At 34.1% G+C, this 22,336-nt stretch overlaps 1 protein-coding gene across 7 annotated transcripts in view; it reads right to left on the bottom strand.

Moving 5' to 3' along the window:
- PCDH9 (protocadherin 9) overlaps positions 1-22,336 on the bottom strand; it is a 670,991-nt gene that overhangs the window by 142,136 nt on the left and 506,519 nt on the right. For 3 of the 7 annotated variants that reach the window (XM_030286790.4, XM_072937257.1, XM_032751405.3), the window contains one exon: positions 1-22,336. This exon is cut by the window's left edge and continues 6,297 nt beyond it; it is cut by the window's right edge and continues 71,103 nt beyond it. The exons of the other annotated variants lie outside the window; for them this stretch is intronic. The gene's annotated coding sequence lies outside the window, so the exon portion shown is untranslated. 7 annotated transcript variants of the gene reach the window in all.

The following is a 22,336-nucleotide window of genomic DNA, read 5'->3' as shown; positions in this document are numbered from 1 at the left end:
TGCTTTGTTTTTGAAAGAGAAATATTATTCTGACAATTTGGACTTTTAATAATGAGAAACAAATTACACTGACATTTACCTGGACATTGACAACAGGATGGGTGAACTATTCATGAAATGTAAACTACATCTTAATATAGCATATATTTTGCTGTCAGCTCAGTTTAGACATCTTAAGTGTTTTCAAGAGCAAGCATATCTTTTTGTAACCTCAATAGCAGAGATATGCACTGCGTTGTCAATTTAGGCACCACACATATACCAATATAGTATATAGAACTACAATATTTTCTTGCAGTTTTTGCATTTGGAATTTCTGTTGCAGGGGAGGAAATTTTAAGGGGACTTTTTATTATCTTTTCATTTTTAGTGACAGATATGGAGAAGGGAATCAAATTACTTGTAATATCTTACATCAGTGATTGTGTATAAAAAGTAAATTACGCTCTTTTTTTCCAATATTGTTGTCCCTAAAGTTTTGTTAAAATCTTAAGCTTTATATATGTTACATAGGAACTTAAAAAGCATGACTGATGTTTCTCTGTCACCCTTTCATCTTTAGTGATACCTGTTTTGGTGCCTGGATGTCTTTTACATAACTTTGTTCTCCAGTAAAATTCCAATGCCCTTGCTCTTTGCTTAAGAGAAAAAATGAAGCCTATAAGCTCCAGGTATATCAATCAAAAACAACAGAGTCAGCACTAACTCTAATAATGAAAACCATGATTTCATAAATCATCTTCCACAGGTTGGGGTCATCTTTTAAAAATTTCTTATCAGGCACAGCTCAAGATTTCTCAGACTCTCACTCTTCTTTCTTTAATGAAAACAATAGGAAGGATGTCAGCATACAAATGACATGACCCTCTTTCACTTAAAAAGATCCTGAAAATGAAAAGACTATGCTTTGCTTTGTCCTTGAAATTGTGGAAGTCGGGTTTTTTACCTCCCCTCCCACAAAGTTCAAAGAAAAAGTTTATCTCCAAGCTCCATAATGAAATAAAAGTATATAATATTACATGGACTTACTTTAATAAAATGTAGATTTAATTTTAAGAAGCTGGTGGTAGAGGATACCTTCTCTACTAGCTGTATTCACTACATAACAGATTATAACTGCCTATTTGGCTTTTGTTGCTATATATCCTTAAGCAAACCAAGAGCCCTCTAATAATGGAATTACATAGTTTTAATTCCATCAAGATGTTTCAATGCATTACTTTACAATTTAGACATTTCTGCAGTTTGAAAAAAAAAAAAACCCACTAGCAAAATATGAGCCCATTGTTCTGTCTTTCAAGACTAATATATGAAAACAAAAAAAATAGAAAGATTTATATGGCATTAAATCTCTACTAATAAAACCCATATTTTTTAGCTGTCAACTACTGGATCTGATCCCCCACTGTGCTTCTGTACTTTTGCACTCACATAGCCTGACATGACATCAACATTCAAAATTCCATTTTTTTGCAAGCGTCTAATCTACTCCCTCATTAACAAAATAATTATCTCCCAGTTAAAAAAGAACAAGCTAACAAACAAAACAAACAAACAATAAAAGCACAAAACAAACAAAAACCAAAAAACACCCCTCCAAACCAAACTAAAAGCCCAAAACAAAAGCAAAACCAAAAGCTAAGGCACAAAAACCTATAGGAAGGAAAACCCCAAATATAGTTTCTATCTGTAGAACTAAAAGAGTATAGCACAAACATGACAACTTTAAGAAGCATTGCATGACAACAATATCTACCTTATTTAATTGCATCTGCACTAATTTTCAAACAAAACCTGGGCTTGATTTTTACTCAAATTACAAAAGTTTCTATATTATTATGGGGTGCATCATGATCGTTTGTTCAGTTTTGCTCTTACAGACTGCTCTAAATGCTTTGGATGCATCTACACTGCTGGCTGAAATGTGTCTTTAAAAACAGACACTGCACAGAGGGCAAAAATGCAAACAGATCCATTCTGACCAAAGTACGCTTTCTGAAACATGGCTGTGAGCTGGGATCACGTTGGCTGAACTATGTACCACCCTCTATGAAGGAAGAGCTACAGCACTTGACTGCAATGAGAAATACCATGTTGTGGATGCTCTATTGAAAAAAAGATTTTTTTCTGTGCTAACACAAATTATTGCCTTTGACTGAAGCAGTACAATTAGCTCAAAATGTGAAGAGAAAAAAACGCAGGAGTGGTTCACAGGCAAGAAGGAAAAGACCTGAGAATTTTATAGCAAACCTGATTTAAGCAGACCTCACCCTGACCTGGTGATGTCAACTCCAGAGCACCTTGCTCCTATGTTTAAAACACTCAGCAAAGCCTTGCTGCCAGCATATGTGAAATCTGCAATTTGAACTGCTGAAATGCTCCTTGGTGGTAATCCCTCTTCTGAAGTCCATGTAGAAGGCTTCTGAGCATGTTGCCTCAGGCAGATATTGCTATTAACTTCATAAAAGAGTTTGAGATACTACACTGCAAAATGAACAGTTCAGATATAAGCAGACAATATGACTTAGTAGAAAAATTGTTTGACTTTCAGCATTCTATCACTTAGTAAGTGATGGGAAACATAAGAAAATATGTTCAAGCAGGAAACTGTTATTTATTAAGAATTCATCTTCCACACTGAACAATCCCTGGGGTCTTGTCCCCATTTCCTAAAGCATTGTTCATCTTGAGCTATCAAAGTAAATGTTAAGATGCAATATTTGAAATAGAGTTATTTTACCATTTGCTTGAGTAATTTTTGTTTCTTCCTATTCAGTCCAGGATCTATTTGGTTTCTGGGCCAAAATTGCATATTTCCAGCTCATATCTAACTTTCCATACACCAGCACCCCCAAGTCCTTCTTGTCGGGCTATTCTAAATCTCTTCATCCCACAGCATCTGTTCATACTGGGGGTTGCCCCGATCAGGTGGAGGAATGTGCATGTGGCCTTTCTGAATCTCATGAGGTTCCCATTCCTGGCTATCAGGGTTAACCCAAAAGAAGAAGAAGAATGATTCTGAATCTATCTATCTATCTATCTATCTATCTATCTATCTATCTATCTATCTATCTAGCATCTATCACATAAAAAGCACTTGACTTTGTAGGCATATGTACATGGAATGAACATGAAATATATTCAAACAATACATTACATATACACACACACACAGATATATACATATATATATATATATATACACACACACACACATATATGTACTGATTGAAATGTTTCCATTATTGCAGAGCACATATACCACTATATATTTGCAGCAAACTCAATTCATTTTGAGTAAAGGTTTTAGAGGAAAGGCCTTCATAAGCATTTCATAAACAAACACATTACAAGTCTACTGATGGTCTAGCCAGCCCTATAGCTGAAGGATTGCTTCTACATGTCATAATCCTATGAATTGTGGAAGAGTCATCCTTTACATTAGTATGAGTACATACTCCTTAGAATTCACAGTATAGAGCAGATTCCTACTCTAGGCAAGTCTTCCAAAGCTCTGTGCAAATTGATTGGCTCATAAGACACGCTGGCAATAAAAATTTCAGCACTTCACACTAAAAAAAAAAAAAAATTACATTTGAGTCCTTTTTAAAATAAGTACAGACTTTAGAATGCAAGATCTAGGCAAAGATACAGTCTATCCCTTTCCAATAATGAGAAGACAGACATCCAATCTCACAAGACAACTACTCTGTTGTGAAAATATTTTCTGTGTCAATACAACAGCACCAATCCAAACACAAAATAATGTGCGTAAAGAAATAGATATTTTATGCTCCTTTTTGGGGTATTGGGCATTGTTTGTTTGTTTGTGGGTTTTGTTGGCTGGTTAGTTGGTTGTGGGATTTTTTTGAGTTTTTTAATTTGTTTGTTTTGGGTTGTTGTTTATTTCTTATTTATGGGTTTTGTTGTGGTGGTGGCAGGAGGTTTTTGGGGGTTTTTAACGTTTCTTGGTTAATCAGGTGTATCTAGTGGATTTTATAAATTATAATTTTTTATTCCTCTATTCTATGGGGCTATTGTTGCTAAGATGAATGTAATATGGCAAAATAGGATGGTTTTAAAAGAAATTAACCAATCCTTGCTAAGGTTAAGAAAATATATTTTTAATATTATGAGAACTCAGTATATGTCATCCTAATGTGATTTGAATCCCCCTGTTTTACAAGGAATTAGTGTATCAAAAAAAAGACTACATTCCTCTTTCTCATTTATTACTAACCTAAGGAAGTATATAATAATTCAATTTAATTTATATTTCCCCAAAGAAGTGAAATTCAGTGGATAATAAATGCAGAGCTTCTGTATTAATAACACCTAGCTGGAGACAGTAGAATACATATGGCATGTAGTGGTTACAATTAAGTAGGAAGACCTGAGACAGAGGCATTTACATCAGCAGCTTTGTACTGCTTAGGAAAATAATGGACCCTGAGGCAAAGCTGAGGGACTTATTTATCTGCAATGATTAAAACTATTGATAATTCCCAAAGTGGTAGGTTCAGCTGCTGTTCCAAATTATATTGCTTAAGATATTAATGAGAAAACAGAAACACTGTCTGTGCTATTTAGTTAATACCAGAGGCCATATTTCATTTGCCATTTCTACTTTAGATAATTCTACATTCAAATTGAGATTAGTCTACATTACTATTGTTGATTTTATGTTTTATGAAATGTACCTTGGCTTAACCCTTCTATTAAGATAACACGATAGCATTACTGCTGTGCCAGGTCTTTTGTGATACCTGAAGAATATCTTTATTGTTATTTACATTTTCACTTATTTCTATTTGCCAATATTTGGGTATTAATACAAGTTAGAATTAAATTTTTAGTTAAGATTAAAATCAATTCCATATATTATATATTGTTTGTTTGTAGAAACAGTGAAATGTTGAGTACTGTAGAGATCTGCTACCCACAGAGAAGAGTAGTAGAGCTGTCTTCCCTGTAATCATTACTCTGAAATGATGCTTGACACTGATCTCCATTCAATGCCGTCTTTGTTAACACTGAAAGTTATCCTATCAAGTGGGATTAACAATGAAATATTCCATCTAAGCAGCAACACATAAGAAGAGCAGGGATCACTGGCTCAGTCAGTCACATGAAGATGCAGTCAGAAGCCAAGCAATGAGTTGAAGCTTTGATTGTAAATTGAAGTATGAAATTATTTTGTCAAATTGTGCTGTTTGACAGTGAGAAAGATTCATGAGAAAAACTATAGAACGGGTGTTTGGGACATGAGATAGTAGAAAGCACAGGACTCAAAAAAATCACTTCTGATAAGCAATAATCCATTATTAGAAATAAAAAAAAAAAAAAGACTAACTATTTAATAGATTAAAGTCATTACTTTGTGTCTCCCTAAGCATAAGGAGGCTTTATACACTCAAATTACCACATTAAAGCCTTCAACCCACAATCTTTTCTATGTCAGTTGTTCTAATTGCATATTCAAAAATAGTTTTGACAGATTGCTTTTGTCCTGTTTGGGAAGCCCCTATTAATGGCTGATCAGTAAAGAGATTAAGGACAAAAACAAAAAAACAAACAAACAACCCCCAAAAAACAACAACAAAAAAAAACCCTAACAAAAAAGAAGAATAAAAGAACTCCATACTACTTGTTTAGGAATATCTGAAACCATGAAAAAGAATTAAAAATAATTAATGCTTAATTTAAAATGAGTCATTGCACAAGGATCCTTTTATTTAATACTGATCATGCCGACTTGCCTGCAGACTGAGTTAATCCACTGGGTGTGACTTTCCAGTGTTCACAGTACAGGAGATGCACTCAAATATGTGAACTCCAAAGGTTATCCCACTATTCCCATTACAACTCTGGGGTGTTAGAGTTACAGTACTTTAAAATGAGGGCTTAGCATATTTTCATATGTTTTATAACACCCACAAATATGGCTTTATGCATTTTCTCTGACAGCCGTGGATAAAACTATAAAATAGTAATGTTTTGGGAATAGTACAGAGTGGATCAGAAAAGAATCTAACTGGTCCTGATGGCAGGTTTCAGAACATAACACAAGTATCTCAGTATTTTATTTTCTGACCTAGGGCTTGCTACTCAGATTATCAGAATTAAATTATAAAAAGGTAAATATGGTAGGAGCATATTAAGCCTGAAAATAATAGGAGACTCTTTGGAGTGAAACAGATGAGATAAGAGCTTGTCTATTTCTACCATCTATAAAGTGCTCAACAGCCAGTTTTTGAGCCTCTTGGTCGAACAAACAGGCCTAGGCAGCCAGATTTCCCCCTCACTCCTAAACTCAACACCTTCCTTCAGAGCCAGAAATCTGAGGGATGAAACTGCAACATGAAACCCCTTCACCAGATTGAACATGTTATGTATTTCCTATAGAATTTTCCAGTTTTGATGGGAATGAGTTTTCAGACAGAAGCTCTTGGCTATCACTAAAACATTACAGAAATTTCAAGTTTTCCATGGACAACAGATGTATTTCATCCCATATGAGACTATATTTAAATAGTATATATGCTATACAGTACATACTATATTATATAGTAAATATTATACTACACACTATGAACATAAATATACATAATTATATAAAAATACTTGCATGAATGTGATGCAGAATGTATGTTTCATACAGACACACAATTTTACTAACACTATAACCAAAGAACAGGGAATGACCGTTGACTATTTTCAAAAGGAAAATTTTGAATTTGCAGAATTGGCATAAAATAATTGATTAAATATTTCACCAGTGAAACCCAAATGTGTTATTTATTTCTGAAAACACTATGTTTTATATTGCGAATAGGACAGATAGACAACTAATATAATATCTCTTTACAGAATTCACAGATCTATGATAATGTAATATTAATTAAAATTCCATACATATATTGAAAGTATATGTTATGACTATTCTGTTTTATATTATTATAGAATGTCCCTTCTTTTAATTATTTTTACTGCAATAATAGAACTCAAAAAAAGATAGAATGCTTTTAAGTCTGACTTGATTGCATGGTAGACCACCTGTTTTAATTTCTCTGGCCATTGTCAGATATTTTGGTGAGATGGATTTAGACAGCAGCAATGGTTTGCATTTGGATGTCTTTTTAAGACAGAAATACTAACACGTTTAAGCTACACAACATACTCTTTTTTATTTGACAGATCAGTGGCAGTCCCATTAAAATAAGATATATGCTTCTACATTAGCCTGACAAGGGATTACACTAAATAAAATGTTTTTGACTGGCATGAGTTTCCTATTACTCAATTTGTCCTTTGCTGCCAGAAGAGGGATATAAAAAAACTACATAACATGAAAAGTCCTTGTCCCTGGGCTTCTTGACATTACTTGGAGGCCAACAGTCCTGAAATTAATATGTATTCTTCATTTAGGTTTTGCTAGTATGCTGTTTTCTAATCATAATACTAACATGTAAGTGCATACATTTCTCATAAATAAATACCATCCTAACTGATAGTTTACTAACAGTTTTATATTGACATTTTCACACATGCCCAAAGCTGTTCTTTCATCTGCAGATACAATCTAAAAATAGTTGTTATTCAACACAATATGCTATTATTTTTCTGCTGTATTTTATTTCTCTGCTGAGTCAGAAATTAAAGGTCTCTTACATTATAATTTTATTCTAAAATAAATGATATTGAGCAAGGTCACCAGTGGAACCACTCAATTAGCAAGTCTGCTCTCAGATGGACAGTTCATGGCCTGGTTTCTAATGTGATAAACATTACATCATTTAACACTTCTGTAACATTCAAAAAGATTCGGTTTTTGTCAATCAAACTAAAGAAGAACCTCAGTCAACACAGGAAGAATTATACGGGTCACCAAATAGCCTGTCTTTTTAAATAAGCTATAAGGAAAGGAAAAGTTCACTCCTGCTGAAGAAAACATACCATATGTGTTCTGATTGGAAATCACTCTTGCCACTTCATTGCCTGGTTAGTTGTAAGGAGACATCAGAGCTCCTTATCAGGAAGGGCCAAAAGCTGAGAAGGACCTAACCATCACACAGAATCTTTCAGTCCATGGGTACAAAGAGTTGCTCCTTTGTCCCACTGAAGAGAAAAATCAAATTGTTGTTCAGAGAGGAACAAAGTAATAATTCACATTTAAATCTAAACTTTGTACATCTTATTCATGGTTTTGAATTAGCAGCTCAAGCAGTCCTTCAGTTTCCATGGCGTCAGAGGTTTCTGCCTCACCAAATCAAAAGTGTGAAATAATTATGCTTTACATCTAACAACTCGAGTGGGTTCACACAGGCTACTGACTTGCAGACACTGAATGCCTAACTCCTTTGATCGAACTATACTAGCTCATTAAGCAATATTTTCTCTATAATTTTTTGTATGTAAACATTGAACAAAAGGCTAAATATTGTGCCAGAGAAGAACTGAATACTGCACAGCAGGGTTTGATGATAGCAGCCAATTGCCTCCCCTGCAGTTGGAAGACATTTTGGATAACTATTCCAAAGATTAATGAGCAATCAGTTCTAAATTGAACCAAGACCTATGTTTAAATCTTTCTCACTCACACCCTTTACAAGTCTAAATTTGAGTTACACTCACAGAGATAAAATGCTGTATTTGGCTTTGTGTGTTGTAGAACATTATTAGCAGAGTAAAAAATTGCTTCTTTAGCATTTTCTTCACATTTTTCAGCTTTTATTTTCCTGAACAATTGGAAAGCAAATGGACCGTGATGAGGTTTGCTGCTTCTGCACCAGGCTATAAACAGAAGTTTCCTGTCATTTCTAGAAACTACAAACCCATTTTGGAACTGGAACAGAAATATTAGATCTGTGAGGCTCGTGACATCTGACACCCATTTTCATACTGAGCCCAGTTTTTAACAACTGACAAGGCAAATACGATAGTGAACAACGTGAAGGAGAGTTATTGGAGGTCTTTGATGCAGCTCAGGAAATATCACCTTGTTTGTCCCTACACAGTCTCTGCAACTCTGCACCTCTCCCTCTCTAACAGTTCACTTTCTAAGTGTAGCACTGATACAGTGAACCATATTGATTAGGTTATGTATTAGGTGCACATGTGTACAAACATGTAACAGTGGTTACATATTGTAAATTCCAAGGTATTTTTAGAATAGTCTAAGTAAAGGTGTGTTAGGAGAAGAACATCACCACTTTTGGACAGATGGCAGAACTAACAGAAATCAATTTCTTACACATTTCTTTTCTAATTTCCTAGCTAACCTCTTTTTCCCCTTCCTCTTTCCTTAATTCCAACCTAAACAGTAGGAATGAAGCAAGAATTCAAAGACATTTCAGTGACTATCATAGAGATCAGACATGCAAAAGCTATTGCCTAAGAAAACTTTCAGAAAACATTAATTTGATGGGTAATTTCCTTCTTGTGTGAATTTGCCTCATTTTTCTACTCACAGTTTATTATTCATGTATGAATACAGGAATGAAACATACATGCAAAAAATTGGGGTTTTCATCTCTTATTTGTTTTGGGTAAAGAGAAAAAACACAAAATAATTTTGCAGATTTAAATTGTCCTAAGGTTCTAAATTTACTGAGATTAATTAAAATAGAATGAATCAGAATAAATAGGATTAAGAATGTAATAGGGTTTGGAAAATTCATTAAAAAAATTACTGGTTATTTTGATGCTAGATAGTAAAGGGATTTAAAGTAGTATATCTAAAGAAGCTTCCAATAAAAGGCTTTCTATTCAATGGAAAAAAACCAAAACAAACAAACCAAACAAAACAAACAAAAAAAAACCTGTGAAAATTACAACATACTACAACTATATTACAATACAGGTATCGCAGGTCAACCAGATGATGGTGGTTAGATGAAATATCTATAGTGGAGTTCAACTGTTATCTGAAAATACTCTCTTCAGCCTTGTGAAACAGATAAGAGGAAGAACTTCTGAGGTAGTGGAAAATACATGAACTGATTTAACCCACTTAGTATTGACAATGGGCTAATCATTATACATAATACAGGAACCTTCAAAAGTCTTGTATTTTTCCTATCTAGAAAAGTCATTTATGACCAATATCTGATAATTTCCATATAATCATCTAAAAGTTATTTACAATGATTTTTTAAAGGATACATAAATTTGTAAGATACATATATTTTATTTCAAACTGCTGTTATTATTAAAGTCAAGCTAAAGAGATAAAATCTTAGTGAAATTAGTCACAATCTGAGTGTGATAGGAGTTGCAAGCTAAATAACTCCACTAGAATGTCCATCACTACTAGAAAAATACTAAAATCTCAAGACATTCAATTTTGACTGGGACATTCGTTGCTCACCCAAACTGGGTAATGGACTGCTCAGCTCTAATACTATGTGTTCATCCTATCAGCATTCCTGGGATACACGAACTTTATGTCTGTGTTCAGTTCCTGTCAGGAGTTATCAGTTAGGCATAGAGTTGTGCAGAAATATCAGAAATATTTCCAGTTCTTCTAGACCAAAGCTACACCACCTTGAGAGTTTCTCTACCAAACTCACCTACTTTTATAAATAAATAAATAAATAAATAAATAAATGAATAAATAAATAAATAACATATGAGATAAGACTTGCTTGCAGTTATCACCAAAGATAAGACAAGAGACTGTGTCTGGCATCTTGATACCTTGATTTTGTATGTGTCAGAATCTCCTGCACATCTCGTTTCATGTACAGTTTTCTGTACGTGTCTGGTTTCAGTACATAAATGCTAAACAAGGAGGAAAAAACCTCTCTGTATTACACAGTCTTTGAGTGTTTTCTTGGAAAGCACCACATGCTGGAAAGACCACTACAAATATTCATGAAGGTATTTTCATATAGCTCATCATGTGAAATGCTTATTACTGGTAGTTTAAGTTTTCCCATAAAATGTTAATGAAAGCCATTTATTTATTAATCACTATTTAGTTATATAAAAAAGAAATATGAGTCATAAATAAGGAGACAGACAAAAGTAAGTTTTTGTTTTTAAAAACCTTATGTTCACATTATTTTATCACCACTGTGTTAGAGAAATTACTGTTTTATATTCAAATAAATGAAAAGGAATGGAAAATGAAAAAAGAGAATTGTCTATGATAAAGATTGAAACTTTAATAAGCACCAATGTTGTACAATGGTTATTAATTTCCTTTAGAACCACGTATGTCCTTTTCTCACACACAGATTATAGTTTGTGTTTTGATTTTCATTATTTGTTGGTGCTTATTTATTCTGGGTGATTGGTTATTCAAGCATGTCAAGAATATTCGATTTACAAGATTGGTCCCAGCATTACAGTGAATTTTCAGAAATATAGTCTGTTTATTTCATATGCCACGACTGAAAGCTCAAGACATTTATTCACTCATTATTCTAACTACCTTGCCGTCCCACTGTAGTTTCCACAAGAACAGCAAGTGCTGTGCTTCTCTAATCGGCACTTCTTAGCCAGCCCTCTGTCCCATTCATCATCTCTGTCTACAAATGGTCAGCTCTGAAGGGCAGATCAGCCACAAGTCTCCAGAGAAGTCACAGATGAGACACACAAGGATAAAAGAAAAGCAAAACAGGGACACTGCTAAAGGAAAGGACAAAAAAAACCTGAGCAAACAATTGAGCTAAGAAGAGATTAGAAGAACATGTCAGAACAGATTAATTTGAGGAGATGAAGCATAAGGCATAATATTAGGAATTTTTATGGAATAGCTAGAGAGACAAGTCAACAAGAAAAATAAAAAGAGAGAAAGGAGAGGCAAATAAAATAACCAAAGCCTTTCAAAGTATATCAGAATAGCCTTAGATTAAAACTAAAAGAAAATTGTCAAAAAAAGGGAGGATGAAGTAAGTGGTAAGCATAAAGAAGGAAGGACTTGGTAATAAAATACTAAATGAGGAATTTATGTAGCAATGTAAATTACTGGTTAAATGTACTGGTTGAAATACATTTTATCCTGACAGACTAGAACATCACCTTCAAAATGTAATTGCAATGTCACTTGCAGTAAAGACCAAATAAATTATATGTCACTTTACTCAGAGGAGGCAAAGTTAAATTTGCCTACACTGCTGAGAAGCTTGCTCAGAGCCTACATTTTTTTTTCCTTTGTAAAGTAAGACCATTCAGCTAATGCTGAATCATATTTTAATGAATGCACTTAATATTCACAGGCTTAATTAGTTATATTTTTACACACAGCTATCCAGAATGTTTATGGCCCATGAACTTAGTTCTTTTTCTAACATTTATGGTCTGATTGTTGAAAATTAAATTATTTGCCTGAAAATTAAACAGTTTGTGAACATTGGCTGAAATTTAGCCTTCTGTTCTCATGGGAGCTTATAAGGAATTTGAAAATATATATTTAACACAAAGGTTAATCAAAAGTTAATAGTTCTTATGATTGAGCAGAGTGGATAGAAAGTAGGGAGAGTTTAGTAGTCTTTTCAGATGTTAAGTCATTTCAGCTGGAAATCTCTAAGGGCTCTCAGTGACTCTCTTACCTCTGTTTCTTAGACGAAAACAGTCTAGTGACATGCTAGGGCATTAGTGTCTACTCAATTTGACACCAGTTAGAGAAAAAGTACAAAAAGCTTTATTTAGTAAGTCAAAAGCGATCTATACAAAAAGTATTACACAAATTAATCTTCTAAATAAATGCTGAAAATGAGTAATCAACCCAGAAAATAGCTGGCAAATTTCTTACCTTGAAACAGTTGTTACACTAGTAATTGCAGACATGCTCGTATTTTACACAGGATTATAAAATTTAGAATATGTAGAAAACAAAATAAAGAAACAAAACTAAATCAGGCAATGTATGTCAATGTATGCCTGTGTTACTGACACATGCAATACAGTTGATATTCTTTGATATGAAATCTTAAAAATGTGATATATTAAGTGCTTATATGGGAAACCTTTAAGAAAAACAGATTAAATTAAGTCATAAATCACAGCATTTTCAAAATTGACAAAAGGAGGAAAGGGGTTAGAAACAGCTCATTCTTGAAAGAACATACAGAACCCAGGTTTAGCTTCTTGTTTGCCTGAACAGATGTGACTCTTTGATTGTTCTTTTTTTTCAAAAGGATATGCTAAAAACATTTCTGGGAGGTGCTGTCAATTTACTCTGTATAAACAATTAAAAATTAATGGAAAGAGAAACAGAAAGTTGCATATTTATCTCATGGGTAGATGCACTAATCATCAGGCAATAGCAATATTTTCACTCTTGGGTCCTATAAGTATTTTAATAACTTCCACATTAAGCAAAATGTCTGCAGCAAGATTTACTAAATAAAATCCAAGACTAAAATCATTAGACTCTAACACTTAGGAACCTGTACTGAAAAATGAAAAAAAAAAAATATTTAAAGCTCCTATGACACTGAATGGATCTTGATCTCTCTTCCTTGTCGAAAGTTTAGCCCCTGAAATTTTGTGTAAAATAAGTGTCATAGCATCCTTCCAGCTCAAGATAATTGCAAATAGCTTGAGAAAAGTGGAAACACAAATTTCAAGCATAAAAATAATTGAAACAAGCATCAGCTACAGATAAAGCAATCTGAGAAAATACAAAGGGAAGACAAAATCTTAGATTCATCTCTTCAGTTATCCTGAAACAGACATTATATTGATGATGGGAAAAGATTAATTAGAAGATATTTGACTGGCTACTCAAATTTCAGGTACTGTAGCAATAATATAGTCTGACTAGTTTTATCATAAAGGAATAGAGTATGATTAAGGTCAGGCCTCTGACATGACTACACCCTTGCAATCAATATAATTGGGTGTTCTCTGGTACCTCTCCAAAGTGCACCTATACTGGATAATGCATCAGCCAAAGATCACAAAGGAGAGAAAACAGATATACTCTGCATCTCACTTTTCCCCAAAACTGCACTGATCTCCAGTGAAGTAAAAGGGAAATAAAAACAAACAACATAAGTGAGGAAATGGTAAAAATTAAAGACAACTAACCTCTAAAGAAATGAGAGAAAGGTGTGTGTTTGGATTTTGTTTTTCTTTGTTTCTTAATTCCCTTATAAATAAGAGAATTTTTTTTCTTACATGGGATTCTTTTGATTTATTTCTTATTTCTGAAAAATTTTACAAGAAGAGACTCAGTAGCTAAAGCTAAATTTATCTTATCAATTACTGAATAGGGAACATTAAAAACATATAATCTGAAACTGACCTAATACAAAACTAGTTTATTAGTTACAAATACCCAGTACTGTCTCTGATATATCTTTTGCTGTTAGTAATTATATCAGCTGATATGTTACTCAGTATTTTTATATAAAAGAGAATGTAGACATTTAAATGATTTCTGTATCAGACTAAACTGGCCAAAATCAGAATATCAGCCAAAAAATTGGCATCAATTTTAAGACATCCTGGCTAAGGTTAAGAATTTATTTGAAGAGAGACTACCTCCAGAAAAGGTGGTTTGAAGTTGACAAAAAGATTAGGCCAACAATATTCACTATTATTTGAAGTTTTAGATTTTTTTATTCCCTTCTCTCTTCTCTCCATATCAGGAAAGCAATACCTTACATTTTGTGAATGAAAGCAAAAATATGAGGAAAAAGTGGCATTTTAAAAAGGGAATTACATTGCTTGGATGGCACCATGGATTATGCCTACTATAATCAGATGGGAAAGTCATGGTACTAGTAACTTTGATACCACACAGTCACAAATATTTAAAAGTGCTGACATTTAAAATTGTTTTAAGGAACTTTTGTTTTCCCTGATGGACTTTCTTCGAATCTTACAATGACAATAACCATGCAAGTTTCTCTACACATGATTCACAATTTGGAGTTTAAAAACTTTTTTTGCTTTTTCACTACTACCACAGGAATTAAGTTTTTGTCTTTCTGTTCTATTGCACAGGAAAATGTGGAAAGTTATAAGATTAGAAGAAAAGGGTACATTTGCACTTTAATCACTTGTCTGGATTTGATGCACATAAATCAGACAGTCAAACCATCAGCATACCAGAAATTATTCTCACAGACTTTCACTGACAGTACTTAGCAGTCTTTTATATTTCATGTTTTATCTCACAGAAATTTATGGAATCTGGTTTTAGGGGTCTATTTTTTTCCTTTTCTTTTTAAAGTTTGAAGTTAGAATAAAGGGAAGAAGAAATTAAAAAGGAGCTTTAACTTTGTCATTTGTTGGGAAAAAATTATAAACAAAGACAATTATAAAAAATCCTTAAATGAAAAAATACTGTAAAATATTATTAGAGAAAAGCAACCAAAACCAAGGAAAAAATATGCACTGAAAATGCCAGATACACTTATTTCACTTTAGATATGCATTAAATTTATTCAGTCAAAGACAGGACTGCTTCAAGTGTACATGCCAGCACAGACACACACCAATCCTCAATAAAGCCTTCCTAACAAACCACTTTCACAGAACTGGCTAACTTTCAGAAAATATGTGATTACTTGAAGTTTAGTTGTGTAATTCTATGAATCCTGTACAATTTGTAATCACTCCCAGAGTACTTTAAGTAGATGTTGGTGAGAGATTTAGTTGGTCATTCTCTTATACAAATGCTGTAATTTCTGGTTACTTCTCAAGGCGAGGAGGTGGGGATGATCCTTAGATCAGGAAGTTGCCCTTCCTTGTTGTAGTATAAGCCAGTTAAAGACTGGAAGACACTGTGTTGAACTGCTCCCTATTTTAAAATCGTATCATCTTACTGCATCTTTACAATCAGTACACATATATTTCTCATTTCTCAATGCTTAAATGGAGCTTTCTGTGAAATATTGAGCTTATATATACACACCAAACTTTTTGTGTATCATGAATATCATGGGATTGCAAAAAGCCTTCTCAGTGCAATGATCTTTTTATATTGTGACATTGATTAGAATTATTAAGTTGGTAGAAGAAAAAAAAAATTGTGTTCCAAAGTAGGACAAACAAACAAACAAAAAATTCCTATTACAAACTATCTTTATTATCTTTGAAAAGCTCATAAGTATTTACCACCATAACCTAATATTTATGACTAGTTTCTTATAAAAGAAATACTGAGAAACAGACTTGACAGCACAAGCTTAGCAGAGAAGCGTCATCCAACATAAAATAATTTTAAGGCTTAACAGTACTATTTTAGTCACTTAATTCATCTCCTGTACAAAAGTAGTAGGCATTCACCAATCTCTTTTTTTCATATTTCTGTGCATAAAATTCTTAATTATCTTTTTATAAAATTAATTCCAATAATATTTCCCAAGGAGTGGTTGTAATTGCTTGTTGGTAAATTGTATCTGTGGTTAAATAACTTCATCTTCAAAAGTGTCATTCAATTTTCCTTATAATTCTCTTTCTCTTAGAAAGATTTAAAAATAAAACAAATAAAGACAAAAAAAAAAAGAATAACCATTGCCAATACTGATACATTTTATATAAAAATACAGTAAATATGGTGAGTTCCATAACGACTGAAATTTTTTGAGTGTTCTTTACATAGTTATTTTCATTATATTATTTATCAGAATCTACCATATATATATATATATATATATGTGTGTATATATATATATATATATATATATATATATCTTCAGCAGCTAATATTTCTTCATAAAGAAGCCCCTCCATGCTTTTGTTTTTCACGAAAAATAAAGTCATATTATTCCATATAATTTTTTTCAGCATAACTATTTTGAAACCACTATTTAAAAAGCCATTAACCCAGGACAGTGAGTACAAATAACACCTGTCTGAAAAGATACGGCAGTCTACATTTTTCTGCCAGTACACTGAAATCACTCTGCCTGGCAGATAGTTTCTAAGACAGATCACATCTCCCATTGAGAAAAAGGCATCTGCTTTTCTTTACAAGCACATTCTTTAAACACCTCCACCATTTCCACAATCTGCTGGCGTCTGTAGCTAGGTAGGGACTAAAATCTGCCTGGCAGTCACTCACATTAATTCCACCAAGGAGTGGCAAAGTCAAATGGTGCACCACTGCCAAGACTTGAGTGTCACTGCTTCTACGCAGCCAGCTTCCCCAAGGATTGACTGCTACCGCAGGAGCAGAGAATCTCACTGCTAATCTCCTCTAACTGTTGTTGACCTGTCTCTGCCTTCCACTCCCAAGTACACAATAAATCAAGCACATTTTACATGAAAAATGAAGTAATTACTCAGTGAATCCAATGGCTAATTGCGCACGGAAGCCTCTGGGAGACGTGGGACAAATCCATGTCAGATTTTGAAAGGCAGAGAAAAAGTAAACTAAGTTAATAACTCCTCAGATACTGATGACTGAAAGGGATTAAAATGCACCATTTCTTCTAAGAAACCAAGACCCTGTTTAAGGGAAATGGAAAATTCTAGCTGTATAGTTCAACTTTACAGCAAAAGCAGGAGAGATTTAGAGGAAGCATTGCAACTAAAGTAACCAGTTTCTGGAGAAAAATGTCATGGAGCTGCAGCTTCTTATGTCAGATATCATTATTACATATTATTTAAAGTAACCTTCTCTTTTTTTATATCCTCCTTTCTTTCTACCTACTCTGCAACTATGTACTTCTGAGTCCCATAGTTCCTCATTCAATTTAATTCAGTTCACTTGCTCCCTCTCCCCAGCTTCTCTCTCGATTGCTCCATATCCAGGGAAACCTTCCCCAAACTCCTATTACAAATGAAGCACTCTGGCTGCTTAAATGCGATGTACCCGAGCTTGCTGGCTTTCTCAGCCGCATCGTGGAAGGAGAGAAGGGACCGTGACAGGGACAAAGCAGGTGAAAGATAAATTCCCTTGCTCCCATTTGAGTTCCTAGCCATGCTTTGCTCAAAGCAGATCACAGCAGGTGTGATTAGTTTCACCCTTGCAGCTCTGACGCAAATGAAGCATTTTTTGATGTATTTAAGCAGAGCATCTCATCATCTGGACAGCAATAGATTTAAGCAGAGCATCTCATCATCTGGACAGCAATAGGAACTGTAAGAGATGAAAACATGCTCAGTGACTTTTTTTTAGAGGTAACAGAAGTGAACTTCTGGTAAGTATCTACTGAACATATGTGCTTTTTCAACTTGGCTAAATTTGCTTGGATTGTCACAGGATGGCAAAAGAAACATTCATGACACAGATGCCACTCCTCTGCCAAGTTTCAAGGTCACTTACAATTTAGCTTTGAAAAGTAACACATTTTTCTGCAGCCTAGCTGCTCTAAACAGCTGAACCATTTTGGTGGACTTTTTTCAAGTCGTGGTCCTGACACAACTAGCCAGAATGGAAAATTTCAGCCTAAATAGTTACAGAATCTGCCAAGCCTAAAGTGTTTAATGTGAGAGGTTATTTCCTAGATGCTCCCACATTAGTTACCTTCATCTTGTACAGATACAGGGCTTTTCTGGGGTCTTGCCCACAGTTCAAGACACCACCAGCACGATACGGCTGTTCAGCTTTATGAATTCTTTTTAGGACGGGGGAAAAAGAAGAAAAAAAAATGTTCAAAATCAAAAAACTTTTCAGTCAGTTCTTTAAAAATACAACATTAAAAAATTTGCAGTGACTCTTGGAAATTAAATTTGGATGTCTGTGCTTCTCTTGTCTTTATTGGCAAAACTTCTCAGTGGAGGCTACAAGCCTAGTTACTTTAGGGGATAATACAATAAGAGTGAAAAAGGGAAACTGAAATCTCTTACGTACAGTTTCTTTAGCTACCAGAAATAAAGCATGTTTAGACTCAAAAGGATTGTACTAAATGTTTTAATTCAGCAGCAGAACTTCAAGATTTTTTAAATGTAGAGGAGACAGGAGACATTTGCTGAAGAGTTAAAATGTTTCAATACAGAGAAATGTTTAAAAACAAAGAACCAAAAGCACTTGGGCATTGGGAGATCTGAGGTAATTGGATTTGATCAGATAAAGAAGAAGGCAATTATTCACATAACAACAAAAAAATCCATAGAGAAAAAATAATCTTCCTTTCATGATATCTTAGAAACAATCAGACATCAAACATTACTTTCATGCAGCCATGTTTTATTGTCTCCTTAGGCTTAATCAACATGCACACATGAGCTGGAGATACACAGAAATTAAAATTTCAATCGTGCTATGTTTCCTTAAGTTCTCTTTAGAAAGTTTAGCTTTGATAGTATAAAGTACTTCCTTATGTAAAGCAAACAATTTCCTTTCCTTTTAACATGGCAAGACACATGTCACTTGTTGGCACGCATCACATGTTGACATGTAATGGATGATGCAGGTACTATTATAGATGTTGCAGCAAAGATGTTAAACTTGGAAATTTTGCACCAATCAGTACTACAAGGTGAATAAACAGATAGACACATTCAGTGGACATTATACCACGTATGTGTGTGCTAGAAAGGATATTACTCATTCCCTTTTTTTTACTCATTCTTACCTTTTTTTAACATCTACTTTCTCAACATAGATCAAACTCCGTTCATTTGGCCTTTCAAAACAAAATTTCAGGCAACATTTCAGAACACCTGAATGTCACTGCCTGCACCTCAAACTTGAGATGACAGCAAAGACAGGAGTAACCTACTCTGATGTATTCATATGCCTCATGGTAAGGAGGAAAAATTATGTTTTACTCTGCTGTTAATTGGTTAGACAGAGGAAGGACATCAAAAAAAGAAGGTAACTGAGTTTTCTCTGAGCTTTGTGCAGACATGGCTGGCATTCCAGTTAGCCTGACTACATGTATACAAGTCAGAAACACAAAAACAATACAGGAAGTTAATGTGGCAATATATTAGTGTCATCAAACAACTGTGTGTGTGTAGGGGGGGAATTGCTTATATTTCTAAATTGAGCAGAAAAATTTTAATGCTGTACAAAACAACCCTTCTTTAAGCCCAAATATTCCAATTTAGAATTTTTGAGAATGAGTATTTCTTCTTAATTATATTATAGATGGACATCTACACAATTACACATAGTTACACAATCAAAGCCCAGCAATGTTATGTTAAGTACATATTTTTACATTTGCATATATATAAATCATTTTTCTGAGAAAATATGTTACCCCAAATATATTAAAATGAATACAGTAAATATAGTCACTACCCCATGTGACACGAAAACGCACAATTTGGAGTAAGATAAAGACACTAAGAAATTTAGAAAAGCATATGTGCTCTAAACTGTACCAAGTGTCATTTAAGCATTTTTTTTTACATTACCTTTTTGTTAAATTTATAAATATTTTCAGTCTTTTCTCAATAATAACTCCAAAAAAGGATGTTGCATGTTTCATGTAGTAAAATGGTATCATCTCAGTGTTGTGGTCTTACTCTGTAATCCAAAAGAGTTTATGCTGGGGAAAAAGTATCAAACATGTTTACTGAAATTTTTGAAATAGAATCACTTTCATTTGCACCATTTGTATAATCATTGTGGAAAGTGATTTTCAGAAAAGGTTTTTGCTTTCTCTTCAGTATTTCCACACTGTGTTTCTAACGGAAACACTGATTATCTTTTTAATGTCACATTTTTTTCCTAAATACTTATTATTACACCAATAGTCTTTTTTAAACTGTGTAAAGGGCAACCTTAAATCATTACAGGCAAAAACATAATGCTACATATTAAACCAAATATTAAACCTCAGAACCTCTTGCAACTCAGTTTTTGGGTTATCCCTGTTACAATGCTATGCAGTGATAAGACAGTGAGTTTGATGATAAAGTGCTGAATCTGACACACTAAAGATAAATCAGAATTACTGATAGAAAGCTGCTCTACTTTTGCTGCACTGTATGGGGAGGTGGGTTCATTTCCATCTCCCTGTCAGGCACCTGAAAACAACAGGCCTTATGCCTTCTTAATCTCAATGGGTTACCTTCGTAAGCTCTTTAAAAGTTATATATGGAAGTTCAAGTAAGCCGATTAGCAATAGTTGCTTGCAATCAGACATCAGCAAAGTACATAATAATACTGCAACATAACTGAGAATACAGAATGAGGCTTGTACCACTTGGAAGATATAGCAATGCTATTCAAGACACAGAAGGGTCGCATGAAATTCAGAAAGCAGCCAATGTGCATTTTAAATGCTATCTCTTCCATACTGAAACCACCATTCAAAATTTCTTGACTTTGAAGAGGGCACCTTTGCTGACACTACTCAGCCTAAAAAAAACTTCACTGTATATCATTTTTTAGTGTTTACTCTTTATCAAATTTTGACTTTCTAAAGTTCTACAGCAATGATTGATAGCACTTAGTCATGTCTATTAGGTATATTTTATTGAAAGACTCTCTGAATGCCAAGCACTAACCAAGGTACATTTTTTTTTTTTTTTTTTTTTTTTTACTGGATTAATGCAGCATTTAAAACTCACACTAGCATTTTTTACTGGAACATGCCCTCGACTAATAGTTCCATTGTGACAATAGTTTAGTTGTTACAGCATAGAATCATCACAGAACCATGGAATTGTTGGGGTTGGAGTGGACTTTAAAGGTCTTCTACTTCCAGTCCCCCCTGCCATGGGTAAGGACACCCTCCACTAGACCAGGCTGCTCAATGTCCCTTCTAACCCGGTCTTGAACACTTCCAGGAATGGAGAATCCACAGCTTTCCTGTACAACCTGTTTCAGTGTCTATCCACATTCACAGTAAAGAATTTTTTTCTCATAGCTGATCTAAGTCTAATCTTTTTCTGTTAAAAGACATTACCCCTTGTCCTATCACCATATGCCCTCATCAAAAATCCGTCTCCAGCTTTCCTATAGGCACCTGCTACTGGAAGGCTGCACTAAAGTCTTCCTGGAGTGTTCTATTCTCCAGGCTAAACTACCCCAACTCTCTCAGCCTGTCCTCACAGGAGAAGTGTTTTAGCCCTCTGATCATCTTTTTGGCCATCTTCTGGACTCACTCCAAGAAATCAAGGTCTTTCTTATGTTGAGAGACACAGAACTGGATGCAATACTTCACGCGTGGTCTCACAAGAGTGAGACAGAGATTAGAGAGGCAGAATCACTTCTACATGCTGGCTACACTTCTTTTGATTTAATATGGTTGGCTTCCTATGCAAGCTCATACTGACAGGTGGTGTCAAGCTTCTCATTCTCCAACATCCCCAGGTCTTTCTTCTCAGGAATGCTCTCAATCCCTTCTCTGCCCAGCCTTTATTTATGCATGGGATTACCCTGAGTCACATATGGTACCTTGTATTTGTCTTTGTTGAACTTCATGAGGCAGTTAAACCGATGTTGAACAAAATGAGATGCCTAAAAACA

This window comes from Taeniopygia guttata, chromosome 1, assembly GCF_048771995.1.
Source record: "Taeniopygia guttata chromosome 1, bTaeGut7.mat, whole genome shotgun sequence".
Lineage (NCBI taxonomy): Eukaryota > Metazoa > Chordata > Aves > Passeriformes > Estrildidae > Taeniopygia > Taeniopygia guttata.
This window is presented reverse-complemented; position numbering and strand designations above follow the sequence as displayed.